Source organism: Neovison vison, chromosome 4 (genome assembly GCF_020171115.1).
Source record: "Neovison vison isolate M4711 chromosome 4, ASM_NN_V1, whole genome shotgun sequence".
NCBI classification, from domain to species: Eukaryota; Metazoa; Chordata; class Mammalia; order Carnivora; family Mustelidae; genus Neogale; species Neogale vison.
The window spans coordinates 170,605,449-170,619,030 of NC_058094.1; positions in this window are offsets into that span (position 1 = coordinate 170,605,449).

The following is a 13,582-nucleotide window of genomic DNA, read 5'->3' on the forward strand; positions in this document are numbered from 1 at the left end:
ATAACTGATGGAATTTATCCCCCACTTCCCCCAAATTGGGTTGCTCCTCTGATAGTTTAAGAAATAGGCTGTAGTGGAAGTGACTATGTCCAAATCACAAAGGTACTTTTTTAAAAGAGAAATAACAGCATCTATTTCCTCCTTCTAGGACTTCTTTTGAAACACTTCTTTTGGAACTCAGCCATCATATCATACAAAGTACAAGTCACATGTATGGGACATGTACTGATGTTCCATTTAACAGTCTTGGGTGAACTCCTGGACACAAGCTTGCATCAAAGCCAACCATGTAAACAGGCCATCTTGGCTGTTCAGGACAACTTAGTCCACAGATGATGTAGCTGAAGCTACATGAAGTAAGAAAACAATGCTGCTTAACCAAGTCAATGAGACTACTGAGAAATAAAGTCATTACTGTTTTAAGCCACTAAAGTTTGGAGTGGTTTGTTATGCAACAATAGTTGCTGAAATAGGAATGTTCTATGTACAGGATGTAATGAAGCCATGAGAATAGATGAAACTTGGTAGGCAAGTATGTGACATGAAAGAAGAAAAGGTTTAGAACTTCCTGGGAACTCCAGAAACATAATATAAAAGACCAGATGCCAGCAACAAAGTCTGTGAAATATATAGGAAGAAGGAAATTTAGGAGATTTTCAGTGACCTGTAAGCCAATGGAAGAGGGAGGGGCTGCAGAGGTGATTGCTAATGAGATTATATAAGACATAGCTAATAATTTCCTGTTACATTTAATGACATGGATGTGAAAGGTGGCCTTAAAAATAGATTTACAAACTGACATGATAGAAGTCAGATTGTCAGAGGTTGTTGTTTGTCAGACATAGTTGAAGAATGAACAGCAAATGAGTGGAGGGAGACAAAGTAAAGACTGTTCAAAAGCCTGGAGGATGACAAGACGCTGTGTGTGTGTGTGTGTGAGAGAGAGAGAGAGAGAGAAAGGAAGAGAGAAAGAGACAGAGACAAGGACAACTAGGCAGAGGGAGGGAGTAGATAGAGATAAATCTGGAAAGACTTAAATCACCTTTAAATAATGGTGAGTAGGAAAAAAAGTATTAAAGTCGGGGTAAGAGGAAAAATATGAGTAATATTTTACTATTTCCAGAAGAGATCCTCAAACCACAGAATATCCATTTAAGTACTATCATTGTCCACTGTCCAAACACACAATAACCTCAAGAGAACATTTGCTGCAAAGCAGACTTTGTAATAACTTAGCTCAATCATGGATCCAAAAGAAATTATTTACTGATACATCAAAATGACCTTGTTAAAATGCATTGTAATAATCTCAAGACTTTCTAGCTCAAAAGACTATCTTTTCCAGTTTGGGGCGAACTCTTCCTTTCTAAGGTGAACAATGAAATTGATCTTTTGAGTAGACCGCACCTATTCCAGGAAGAATTGCTAGAATAACATTCAGAAGCATGAAAAATAACTACTTACTGGTATGAAAGAACGTATACAAAATTTTTGCTATATAAGCTTCTGAGGGAGATTATGGGAATGTAAGATTTTGGGTAAAGTGAGATGTTGCCCTTCCCAGTGTGTGTCTGTTCATCCATGAATTGACATACAGGCAGATGAGCCCCTGGTAGCAGAATGGGTGTACCTTGGATCTTTCTGTGGGTGTTTCTAAGATGGGAGAGCATGTCTAATAGAATGAGTTGCTGTACTCAGCTAAAATCAAGGAGTAGCAAAAACAAAACAAAAAAAACCAAAAAACAAACAAACAAAAAACCCTCTTAATCCAGATATGCAGGTATTGTAGGGAGGCACCCTGGGGAAAGTGCTGCCAGGGGATCGAGAGAAAAATATTTAAAGTAAAGACCAGTAAACCATTCTTCAGGATGAAGGCAATTTTCCTAGAGAAATCCTCATAAAAAAGATTCGCCCCCCCCCCCCCGCTGCTCCTTGAAAGTCCTTGCAGTCTGAGAAAATCACTATGCTTGAACTTGGGTGAGTCAGTCTACTGGCCCAAGGGAATTGAAAATCAGGTAGTCAGAACATATAGTCCCCTATATCCCTCTCCTGTTCTGACTACCTGATTTTCAATTCCCTTGGCCAGAACTTACTTTGCTAATCCTCTTTCTTCATCATCATTGTCTTTGTCATCTGAGAGAGAGAGAGAGACAAAGAAAGAGAAAATGAGAGGTTGAGCATTCATGCAAGCAGGGGAGCATGGGCAGAGGGAGAGGAAGAGAAAGAAACTTAAACAGGTTCCATGCTCAGCATACAGCCTGACATGGGGTTTGATCTCACTGAGCAAAAATCAAGAGTCCATGCTTAACTGACTGCATCATCCAGGTGCCCTTGTTGTCTTATTTAAGTTAGTGTTATAGTAAAGTAGCAAAACACAGGCTTTCTATCCCAGTGTCCTCCCTCTCCCTGAACCTGAAAACTTCAATTTTCAGAAAACCATAAAAATGAGGGAAATTTACAAATTAGTTAACAAGAACATATAAGATAATTTGTTCCCTAGATAATCTTCTGAGACATAAACACAAACCACAGCAGAATTTTTGGTAGTTCATAAGCAATATCTGCTCAATTCCACCTGCTGCACTTGAAGAAAGTAAACAAAGGGAACATGGACAAGATAGTTCTTTCAAACAAGCCTCCGTTCATTGTTTTGTAGCCCAAGGACAGCAAATCAGGAAGTTTTCCATAAACTCCAAGAGTCTCCAAAATATGCCTTTGTGTTGGCTCAACTCCTGCCAATTACCGTACTCACTAAGCATCCTCAATATTTTGACAATAACTGTGCTTTCAAAGTTAAAATATGTGCATCAAAAATATGTACCAGATAGCTATACATGAACACTTTCACTAAGTGCTGAAGGATTTTAGCTTTGTGTCCAAATTGGTAACATGGATCAAACACAACAAATAAAAACACAGTTGTAATACCAAAATGCTGCCCAGCTTACTTAGCATCAAATAACCAATAATGAGAGAATGTTTCTAAATATTAACCAGTACCCCAAGTTAAAATGAATCTAATCAATTTCCAAATAATAAAAGTGTCTAATTAGTGGTTCTCCAATGGGAGGGTTTTGCCTCCCATGTGATACTAGATGATGTCTGAAGACATTTTTGTCGATCACAACCGGAATGCCTCTAATGGGTAGAGACTGGGGTTGCTGCTAAACACTCTCTAACACACAGGCCAACCCCTTCACGAAAATATTATTGGCCCCAAACATCAATGGTGCCTGATTTGAGAAATCCCTGAGTTAGATTTATGAAGTCCGATTTCTTTTCCTTTATTTAGGAAGCCCCCTCCGGTTTGTAACAATAAAATCATAGCAAACTTCACATCACTCAGCATCAGGGAAATACAAATCAAAACCACAATGAGATACCACCTCACACCAGTCAGAATGACTAAAATTAACAAGTCAGGAAACAACAGATGCTGGTGAGGATGCAGAAAAAGGGGAGCCCTCCTACACTGCTGGTGGGAATGCAAGCTGGTGCAACCACTCTGGAGAAGAGCATGGAGGATTCTCAAAAAGTTGAAAATAGAGCTACCCTATGACCCAGCAATTGCACTACTGGGTATTTACCCTAAAGATACAAATGTATCTTTCGGGGCACACGTACCCGAATGTTTATAGCAATGTCCACAGTAGCCAACCTATCTATCTATCTATCTATACTATGCAGCCATCAAAAAACCCTGAAATCTTGCTATTTGCAATGACATGAATGGAACTAGAAGGTATAATGCTGAGTGAAATAAGTCAGTCAGAGAAAGACAATTATCATATGATCTCTCTGATATGAGGAATTTGAGAGGCAGGGTGGGGGGGGTTGTGGGGGGAAGGGAAGGAAAAAATGAAACAAGATGGGATCAGGAGGGAGACAAACCATAAGAGACTCTTAATCTCACAAAACAAACTGAGTGTTGCTGGGGGAGAGGGGTAGGGATAGGGTGGCTGTTTTATGGATATTGGGGAGGATATGTGCTATGGTGAGTGCTATGAAATGTGTAAGACTGATGATTCACAGACCCATGCCCTTGAAACAAATAATACATTATATATTAATAAAAATTTAAAAAGTCATAGCACAGGAATGTAGGAAGAAATAGATCTTCCAATCCATTGTTTTTCAGGAAATGAAGAAAATTACTATTGCTACATATGAAAACAAGATCAGGTCATTAAGATTTTAACAGAAGAGAGTGTCCAAACTGTGGAATCTTTGTGTAAATTGGACTTTTAGGTAATTGGAAGTTCAACAGAGCTTTTAAATATGGATAAACACTCCAGTATTCTGAGTTCACAATAAACTTTCTAAAATATTTTAAGCTTTTACTTTTGTCATGGAAATGCCAAGCAAGACCCTAAGGTACTTCAAGGCAAAGTGACTTCAGATTTCTATAAATGAGTTAATGCTCTCATGAAAAATAAGGAAGATTAAAATAAAAGATGTACTACTTAAATTAATTCAATGAAATGGTATTAATTGGTACCCATCACATTGAATTCATTTTCCCAGTCATTGGGAGTTGCATACTAGTTTTCAGAGACAGCTAACTAGAAAAAAGATTGTAGAAATTCTTTGCATTGATTCTGTGCCAATGATATCAAAAGGCCCAGTGGGAACAAGCAAATTTAAGGAGGTAAAGAAAGTAAATTGACTCTCCAGGAAATTCATCAGGTAAAAAGTAGAGACTTGAAAAATGGTTCTGTCACTGAAGAGAAGGAAAATCTTCCCTGGCAGCATTCTTCACTTTCCAGCAATTTAGTTTAAAGGAAATTCCATGCTTAAAATCTTGGGAACATAGTCTATGACCTATGTGTTTTATCATATGCGGACATCTACTTTAGGAATACAAATGATAGGTTAATCCATATAGGTCTTTAGCAAGAATGTAATGAGATTATAAAATGCCAATTGTCTTTATAATTTTGAATTTTAACAGCTCTATAGAAGACGGCCATTGTTTTGGAATTCACTATTATCTCCATAAATAGAAATACATTTCTTTTGTTCAAAGCTCTATTATTTTCAACATTAAAGTAAAAGTACTCCAGAATGTTTAACACTCGTTCTAACAACTACTGAAAAGTTAATGTGAGTTAGTTAGTTTATCTAGCAGGAGATTCCTAACTTAAAGGGGGAAAGGTCCTGATTTTAAAACTAAGATGATTAATTGACCCAAAAGTTATTTTCCTAAAGGGGATTCCTTTGAACACTACTTTCTAAGTTGCCACCTGAAAAAAAGAAACTGGTTCTTAAGAAATGTGGGATATACTGCTTATGTTAATTCTTCTTAGGGATTCACACTGTGTATTAGGAGAACAAATCTTTTGATAAACCTAGTTACCCGTCTCTAGCAGGTTATAGATTTTTGTTCAGTTACCCAGTGTGGTAACACCAACTAATACACGTTGCCGTTCATGTCCTAAGTGAAATTTGGGAAATAGAAGTCTAGAATGTGAATAAGACTGTCTGAGGATATGTTATCCATTGCTGTGTAACAAACAATTATATCCTAGTTTCCACGGCTCAAGGGTCAAGGAACAGCTTAGCTGGGTTTACTGTTCAGGGTCCCCTAAGGCTGCGATTAAGATACGCCCCAAGATTCAGACTTGGGGCATATCTGAAGCTCAGGATCTTCTTTCAAGTGTAGGTGATTGTTGACATGATTCACTTCTGTGTCAGTGGCTTACGTCTTCAGGGCTAGTAGAAGAGAGGGAATCTGCTATCCTTTCAATCTCTGACTTCTAATCCCTCCTTAATCAGCTTGAGCCCACCCAGAATCATTTCCCTTTTGATTAATTTAAATCAACAGTTAGAAACTTTAATTGCACCTATAAAACCCCCTCACCTATGTCATAACAAATAATCTCATCCCTGGAGTGGCATCCCTTATATCATCAGTACGTCCATTCCAGACTCAAGAGCAGGAGAATACACTAAGACTTGGATACCAGAATGTGGGAAGGATGGGACCATCTGGGGATCTAGTCTACCCAACTGAGGAACTTCAAGGATAGCAATAATCATAGTAGAGAGCTCAAAAGAGAGGACAGAAGATCATGAGAGACCCACAATTAGCCGATTTCCTGGAAGCCCACCCATTGCTAATGTCTAGGTCGAAATAATTACAATATCTCAAACTGCATTCTTCAGACTGCTTCACTTCAAAGATAAAATAGATACTTTTGGGGCTCCTGGGTGGCTCAGTGGGTTAAAGCCACTGCCTTCAGCTCAGGTCATGATCCCAGGGTGGCTCTCTGCGCAGCAGGGAACCTGCTCCCCCCACCCCGCCGCCTGCCCCTCTGCCTACTTGTGATCTCTGTCTGTCAAATAAATAAATAAAATCTTTTTTTAAAAAATAGTTACTTTTACTAAGAGCAGTGGCAAAACAGACTTTCTGTTTAGGTACCTATTGCTGAAACTTTGAAGCCAGGCCTGAAGAAAATATATAAGGAAATAGAAAGTATTTTCTGGCACCTTTCTGAATTTCTAAGATAGTGTCATTCTGGTATTTTCTTCTCCTAAACATTTAGACCCATTAAGTCACAACACAAAGGAGGAAAAACATATTGTCAAGCGTGGCCAATAACCAAAGCAATTATCAGCTTTGTAAGGATGAAACTATACATACTAAATAAATAATCCATAATAAGCAAAATGCTCAATGGAATGGGAGAATTTTTAGTGACTGAAAATCTAGATATCAAGAGTCGTTTCGTCAAAATTTATCTTCACTAAAATGTTAGTTTTTCTGATCAGTCACAATATAGAACATTTTTACCATCAGCATTTGTTAAATAATTATTCTATAATAATATGCTTAACCTTTATATTATATTCAAACTTAAAAAATAGAAGAAGTAGGGATGAGATAAAATATTTTCTAATTAACTTTAAGTAAATGTTTTTAATTCAGAAACACGAACCTTAGGAAATAACATGGATGGAGTCCGTTATTGCCTTTGTTTCATTAAATTGCACATAACATGCTTTTTAAGTGAAAGTATAGCCTCATTCTTGTATTTACAATGATGGTTTTTAGCCTATTGATTTAAAAGATATTTTGCTTCTCTTTTCAATAGGAAGTATGAGATCACGGATAAAGCTTAAGCCCATATGTCTTGATAGAGCACTATTCTTTGTACCAGTTATACTCAGTACTTATTGCATATTTTAAATTATTTATATTTCAGAGGAAAGGGTTAGCTAGGTGATTTACGTAGTAGTGGTAAAACCCCAGTCCACAAAACTAACTGCACAGAACACAACTGAAAATCACTTCTCACTATTTAGATAGCTCCAGAATTAGGATAATAATGTACTTCTCAAAAACAGTGAAAAGTAACAGAAGTTCCTTTTGGAGAAACAGAACAACAGACCTAAGTTTCGAATCCCGGTGGACTAGAACATAAATCAGGTAGAAAGATATAATTTCAGAGAGAGCCAGTTCTCGATTAGAAAGGGGATGTGGGTTCTGGGAGGCATGCACTTAATTCTGACTTATGCATACCACATTGTTGTCCATAGAACTGTACAAATCACCCTGTGAAAAAGGTTAATCAAATGTGTAGCGTGACTTAGGATAAAATGCCTTGGATGGCTGACCGATTCGATTCATATCTGCTGGTGGAGATCCATAATGTCTCAATTCTTAATTATCTAGTCTTTTGTGCATTAAAAAAATGGCCAATAAAATGTCAGCCAAGAAACACACTGTTCATTCCTTTCAGGTTTATTTTAAACCTATTGCACTTAGGCTAGAGCTAAATCAATTTTTCATGAATATCTACCCCAGTAGATTGCACCTCAAGCCAGTTCAGATCCCCAGAGAATTTTAAAAAAGAGATTTATCAAGTAACAAGTAACACCTCAGGAAAAAGAAACAGGGTTTTTAATTGCTTTGTGCGCTCCGTAATTGAAGGCAGGCACCTTCTTGAGGCACTGGCTGCCAGGAGGAGTGAGACTCCAGTTGGCCCTGCCTAATTAATCCTGTGATACAAACCTTCTGGCTTCAATTTTCACATTTCTGTCTCTTTTTAGAGGTGATAATAAAACTAAAAATTTATGTTGGTTACTGTATGACTATAACTGTGCCAGCGGAACACAAATAAAACCATATGGGCTAAGGAGACCTTGTCTCCACATTTCTGGTTTCTCCGTAGTAGGAGGCAGAGGGGCAAGCTCTGTGCTGACAAGAAAAGGTAGGGGAAATGCAGTAGCAGGGCGGAAGTGCAGGTCAACTCCTCCTTGGGAGTTTGCTCGCTTTAGATGACTCATGGAGGCATATGCCTTTTTTATTGACAAGAAAAAGTTCTCAAAATAGAATTGTACACTCTGGAAGCTCAACGGCTCAGTGACTACAAATCATAAAACTGCACTAGAGCTTTTAATGAAAGACAAATTGGGCAGCTCAGCCTTTAAAAAAGCTGTCAGAGCAACAAGTGTAGGGTCTTTTATCTTAATAGCTTACATATTAAAACTGGTAGAAGACATCCTGCAAAACATTGTGATACCAGCAATGTCCAGGCTCGAGCTGCGATGCAGAATTCATCCCATATTACGAACTGGCTCCATGGTTGACACAGATCAAAATTAGTTCCTTTTTTATGGAGAACCTTGATTCCTAATGTGACATTATTGTTAGAAACCCTGTGGAATGATACTTATAATAAAGAAGCCATGTGATTGAGGAAGATGTGTAATCAATAATACATCATACCAGGGAAAAATCTAGAAGCACAAAATATGGATTCCTCCTTACATTAATTACAAGACATGATGTTTGTTTTTTTAAAACATCCTATGAAAATACTAAAACCACTCTATCCTCTGGCATATTTTTTTTCCTAATATTTAGTCTTCCATCTTGAACTGCCAAAAGCATGATATTTTCAAAGATTGGAGTAAAAACTTAAAAGGTACATTGTATCATGCTGTTCATGGATACTTCATACATTTTTAAAAAGAAAATTCCAAATATTATAGGACTTCAATATTTTCATGTGCTTAAGCTTATGTCACTTTCTTTAAATCAATCTTTTTTTAAATCTGTTTGTTTTGAATATAATTTCCACTCTTTCTGCTGAATTTTTAAAAATATGAGAGCCATCTGGTGGTCAACAATTACATTTTTCATAAAAACAATTTTTGTGTGTCTTGCAAAATAAAGTGTTGTTCTATTTTTAAATTTGGTAATTTTTTTTTCCAATAGAAGCACTTTAATGCAGGTACTAATTCTCCATCCCCATATGGATTCTCATTATGAAACTAACTTTTCAAGTACTCTTTTCATTGGACCTGTCACTATTTTGTTATAACGATCAGATAGACTATTTTTTCTACACATTTCACATATTTACAGAGAAGTGCCAAAAATTATGCAAGGAGTTGTAAAAAATACAAAGATCTTGTTAAAAGCTTTATTATATGCAAGTTTTAATACTTCTTAAAGCAAAAGTGATTTTTATAGAATATTCCTCATAAAGATGAAGCTGTGGGAACTAGGTTTCAGATTCCATGAAGATATACAGATGTGGAATAGAATTTAAAAAGGAAAGATTCAAATGTAAAAATGATAGAGGTTCAAGGTTTGACCAGTGCTAAGGAAAACATCAGAACAAAGCTGACATTAATGGAAGAGGCTGAAATTCTCCATGCCTGGCTCATACATATTTTAAATAAGCTGTTCACCTTACAAACTAGTATACTGAGCATATATACACATGTACATATTATATATATATATATATATACACACACACATTTTTAAAAATGAAGTCTATTGTGATTACCTGACATTTTCATTCTGATCTCTATCTCATTATTAAACTATAGAGTTGTTTCTGTTGTTCTTAGTAGACTTTGTTGTTTTTACTATTAGTTAATATACATTGAGTATTTACTATATAGCAAGTTCTTGACTGAAAGCTTTTTTAAGTGATCTCCTTGAACACAGGCACAATACTACCTCACAAGTACTCTTCCCCTCCCACTGAAGTAAGGAGGCATATGAGGCTCAGAGAAATAACAAAACTGTACTAAGAGTGAATGGCAGCAGAGAGAGTCAATTATCATATGGTTTCACTTATTTGGGGAGCATAACAAATAGCATGGAGGACAAGGGGCGTTAGAGAGAAGAAGGAAATTTGGGTAAATTGGAAGGGGAGGTGAACCATGAGAGACTATGGACTCTGAAAAACAATCTGAGGGTTTTGAAGTGGCGGGGGGGTGGGAGGTTGGGGTACCAGGTGGTGGGTATTATAGAGGGCACAGCTTGCATGGAGCACTGGGTGTGGTGAAAAAATAATGAATACTGTTTTTCTGAAAATAAATAAATTGAAAAAACAACAAGAAAAAAAAAAGAGTGAATGGCCTTGGTTTCACCTCAATTCTACATTTTTATCTATTATTCAAAACCACAATGACAGCTAGACACCCTAATTTCTAGTAGTTTCACTAGGTTTTCAAAAACATAACTCTGCCCTCAGTTAGCTTTGGTAATAGGTAAGACACCAACTTATAAACCTCATCTTTTACTTATCCACCAAGTGATGTGGGAAATGAATTCATACAAAGAACTCAAAGGAATGTCTGGGCGATTGTCTCCTACCATTTTTAGCCATCAGGTCCTCTTTCTTCATCCTCTTCTGGAACAAACTCTTTCCATTTAGGCTCACTTGTCTCTCTCCCCCAACTCTGGAGTGTGGTGGAGGGTGCTAACCCTGGTACGCTGAGGATTAGACATGGAATCCAGGTGTCACCACAGTGACACATCCAGGAGAGAGCAGGACACCCAAACCAGAACAGGCAGAGCCATTCCCTTGGGTGGTTCTTACCTTTGGTCTGGGAATAAGGATAAGAACTCCTACCTATCAGATGCCGAAATCCAGAAGATAAAAGCATGAAGCTGCACTTCAGCCCCAGGCCCCTTGTCATCTCTCCTACACACTCTCAAGTACGTGAAAGAGTAGAACAGAATAAGGTGAATACACAAAGAAATACATGAAATAAGGAAAAGCAGAAAGCCTAGCAAAGACACATCCTGCCTATCTGTGCCTAAAAGCCCTAAAGCAGTTCATTCTTACATAAGTTCCTTCAGAAGTGGTGCTACCCCCAGAATCCTTCCAATAAGTGTGTGGTCACTGTTTGTTGAGTTTTGTTTTCATTGTTTTTGTTTTGTTGTTTGTTTTGGCTTGAGCTAGTGTGAGTTGGATTTTTATCACTTGAACACAAGAAGCCATTAGAGATATAATCACAAAATATTAGGTTCCGTATGGCAGAAAACAGGGATAACCACTGTTTAGCCAATAGTGTCTTCTGAGCGTGTTTTAAAATAAACAATTTCCCTAGGAAAAGAGCCAATGTGCCTGCATATGGCAGGGAAGTGTGACACAAAGCACCAGACTGGTTGCGGCAAACACAGGAAGGAGCCAATTTCCAAAAGCTCAACAGTTTTAATCCCCACCAGCATGTAATTTTTGTTTTTATCTCACCCTTATATGTGTAAAGCCAGATTCAAAATTTACACACTTAAGGAAATATACACACACCCCTTCCTGATTTTGACTGTGTTCAGGCCAGGAAGTAATTCTTTGAACTCTCTCTTCATAATCGATTGTTAAATGGCAGACATAGTGGAAGGAAGATTGTACATTTCAATGAAATCAGGGAAAATTTAATTCTTGGGACTAGAGAAATAAGATGAAATAAACCAAAAAAAAAAAAAACAAAAAAAAAACTTGTGCTTTCAAACTGGACCATGCTAGCTTAACATCCCAGCTTTGCCGCTTTATTGGTTATGAAAGTAGGTGAGTCTCTCAATGTCCATTCTTTTTCTTTTTATAAATTATTTGATTGAAATTCAATTAGTTAACACATAGCATATCATAAGTTTCAAATGTAGAGCTCAGTTATTCATCCATTGCATAGAATACCTAGTGCTCATTACATCATTAAGTAATGGGCATCGTTAAGGTGTCCTCCTTAATGCCCATCACCCAATTACCCCATCCCCTACCCACCTCCAAAAACCCTCAGTTTGTTTCCTCGACTTAGGTGTCTCTTATGGTTTGTCTCCCTGATTTTGTCTTTTTTATTTTTCCTTCCCTTCCCCTATGATTCTGTTTTCTTAAATTCCACATATGAGTGAAACCATATGATGATTAGCTTTCTCTGATTGGCTTATTTCATTTAACACAATACCCTCCAGTTTAAACCATGTCATTGAACATGGTAAGAATTCATCATTTTGATGGCTGAGTAATACTTCACTGTATATGAATATCACATCTTCTTTATCCATGCATCTGTTGATGGACATCTGGGCTCTTTCTATAGTTTGGCTATTGTGGACACTGCTTCTATAAACATTGGGGTATAGGTGCTCCTTTGGATCACAACATTTCCATCCTTTGGGTAAATATCTAGTAGTGCAATTGCCAGGTCATAAAGTAGCTCTTTTTTTTTAATTTATTACTTATTTTCAGCATAACAGTATTCATTATTTTTGCACCACATCCAGTGCTCCATGTAATCTGTGCCCTCTTTAATACCCACCACCTGGTTCCCCCAACCTCCCACCCCCCCGCCACTTCAAACCCCTCAGATTGTTTTTCAGAGTCCATAGTCTCTCATGGTTCACCTCCCCTTCCAATTTCCCCCAACTCCCTTCTCCTCTCTAACTCCCCATGTCCTCCATGCTATTTGTTATGCTCCACAAATAAGTGAAACCATATGATAATTGACTTATTTCACTCAGCATAACCTCTTCCAGTCCCAGTACAGACAAAAGGTTGATAACCAGGATCTATAAAGAACTCCTCAAACTCAACACACACAAAACAGATAATCATATCAAAAAAAATAGGCAGAAGATATGAACAGACACTTCTCCAATGAAGACATACAAATGGCTATCAGACACATGAAAAAATGTTCATCATCACTAGCCATCAGGGAGATTCAAATTAAAACTACATTGAGATATCACCTTAGACCAGTTAGAATGGCCAAAATTAGCAAGACAGGAAACAACATGTGTTGGAGGGGATGTGGAGAAAGGGGAACCCTCTTACACTGTTGGTGGGAATGCAAGTTGGTGCAGCCTCTTTGGAGAACAGTGTGGAGATTCCTTAAGAAATTAAAAATAGAACTTCCCTATGACCCTGCAATTGCACTCTTGGGTATTTACCCCAAAGATACAGATGTAGTGAAAAGAAGGGCCATCTGTACCCCAATGTTTATAGCAGCAATGGCCACAGTCGCCTAACTGTGGAAAGAACCAAGATGCCCTTCAACGGACGAATGGATAAGGAAGATGTGGTCCATATACACTATGGAGTATTATGCCTCCATCAGAAAGGATGAATACCCAACTTTTGTAGCAACATGGACGGGACTGGAAAAGTAGCTCTTTTTAACTTCATGGGGAACTTCCATACTGTCTCCGAGAGTGGATGCACCAGCTTGCATGCCCACCAACAGTGCAAGAGGGTTCCCCTTTCTCTACATCCTCACCAACATTTGTTATTTTTTGATTTGTTCTGTTTAGCCATTCTGATTGGTATGAGGT